The following is a 2261-nucleotide window of genomic DNA, read 5'->3' as shown; positions in this document are numbered from 1 at the left end:
GAAACTAATTAAGTGTTCTTACCTTTTGCTTCGTAATAGGATTTGGCTTAATTGAGTTTCGTTTTGTAAGTTGTAATGGGCATAATCTTTTTTTTTTTTTTTTTTTAAGAAAAATATAATCTCATATCATTTCTCTTCTTTATTAAAGATTTACATAACATATTTATAGGCCTTTAATCCACTTAAGAAAATAATTTAAAGATAGACAACTTTAAAGCCCATTTAGACTTAAATAGGTCCGTAGCCCAATTAAGGCCCGTTTAAGTTTGTTCGATTAAAGCCTGACACCGACTAACCCGATTATAAACCTGACCATGTCTCCCAAAATTAGACTCGCTTACTTAAATGAACATTCACAGTACAAGGTTTTTCAAGTAATCAAGCACGAATACGCCCAACCGTTACCAACCCATCCCGACAAAATGCACCCCTACTTATTATCACTAAATAGACTCTACCACAACCCTTGGGAAAAAAGTTTGGTTCAAGGGTTATAAAAAAGTTGAAGAATATACAAAGATTTAGATCCCATGTAACTTGTTCATAAAGGCACTGGGCAACTCGTAAAACCTCTTGTAGACATTAGGTGTCCATCGTCGGCAAATCCAATTGGCACATTGATATTTCTATAAAAGAAAAAGAAATCTTATGCATTGATAAGAAAAGAGAAGAAAATAAAATTTGCAGAACGGTCTAGCCCAATGTCCAACGTTATAGAGTTGGATGTCTCTATCGAACCTTCTTTTATTCAGGTCATTCGGATCTAGGGTTTTAAAAATCGAAAATTGGATTGGTGAATCGGCTGATTCATATTGAAATTGGTCCGCACCGATCCCAATTATCATTGATACCTATCGTTAATACTTGAATTGAAATCGAATTGACCAATTCAGCCCGATTCATAGTCATTTCTTCATATTCCAACTTGAATTGAATCGAATCGATTCCTGAACCGATTTCATTTTTCTTTTTCGTACAAGAAAATGACCGATTTTAATATGATTCAGATCGGTCACGTATCAGTCAGTTTTGTCATTGTTTATATATATATATATATAAACAATTCGAATCGATCAAGTATCAGTATTGGTCTCAACTGATATTAATTCGATACCAATTCAATATGGATGATATGGCCCATTCTTATTATTTTTCCCCTTAAACGATAATGATAACCAATTTGAATCGATCAAGTATCAATATAGGTTTCAACTTAAGGGTGTTAAAATATAAATGAATTGTTTATTGGAACCGAAATCAACCGATTATAACCAAACCAAATCACACCATAGTAAATTGATCCGGTTTTGGTTTTATAGGCCATAATTCCGGTTTGATTCGGTTTAGAACTGAAAAATTGATAGTTAATCAACACCTTGTATTAAAAACTTAAAGTGTTTTGAATTTTGATAGGTTTCTACAAAAAAAAGAGAGAAAAAAAATAAAAACAAAATACTAACCGAGAAGGGAGTTTCACTTTCACACAATCATACCTCTTGATTTTCTAATTTCTAAGATCATAGTTAATTAGTTATCATATGTGTAGTCTTTTACATAGAAAGTATCTTGTCCTTAGAAAAATAAAAGTATATTATCTTGACTCTTTAAGAAGTTTAGTATATGTAGGATTCACACTATTTATAGGATGCAAACTATTTTCTCAAACGACACTATTAACCGCAAATAAACCAGTTGTGAATCAAATAACAAAAATCGATTAGAAACTGCTAAAGCCGAAATAAGATGAAAACGATTTTGATTTTACCTTATTCTAATCCGGTGCAATTTTGATTTCACCTTGTCAAAATGTAGAGCGAACTGGAACCAAACCTTTTGACACACTTATTTCAACTGATATTAATTCGATACCAATTCGATATGGATGATATCGACGATATGGACACGATATGACTTATTCAATACTAATATTAGGGCCCGTTTGATGATGTTTCTGCCGTTTCTGTTTCAATAAATGGCAGAAACATAAATTTCCGTTTCTAGAAACAGAAACAAAATTGAAGGTGTTTGATAAGTCATGTTTTTAGAAGTTGATGATAACCAGTGAAAGAATTATCACAAGTCGTTTTCAGAAACGGTGACTTATTTTGCCTGGGTTGTTTCTTAAACCATAAATAAATAAAAATTTCTATTTATATTTCTAAAAATAAATGAAACGAAATAGTTATATGAAACAGTTACGTATTTCTTGAAACATTATCAAACGGCCCTTTGGGTCATAGGTAACCGTTCTTATCGTCCAC

The sequence above is a fragment of the Macadamia integrifolia genome, chromosome 3, assembly GCF_013358625.1.
Source record: "Macadamia integrifolia cultivar HAES 741 chromosome 3, SCU_Mint_v3, whole genome shotgun sequence".
NCBI lineage: Eukaryota > Viridiplantae > Streptophyta > Magnoliopsida > Proteales > Proteaceae > Macadamia > Macadamia integrifolia.
This window is presented reverse-complemented; position numbering follows the sequence as displayed.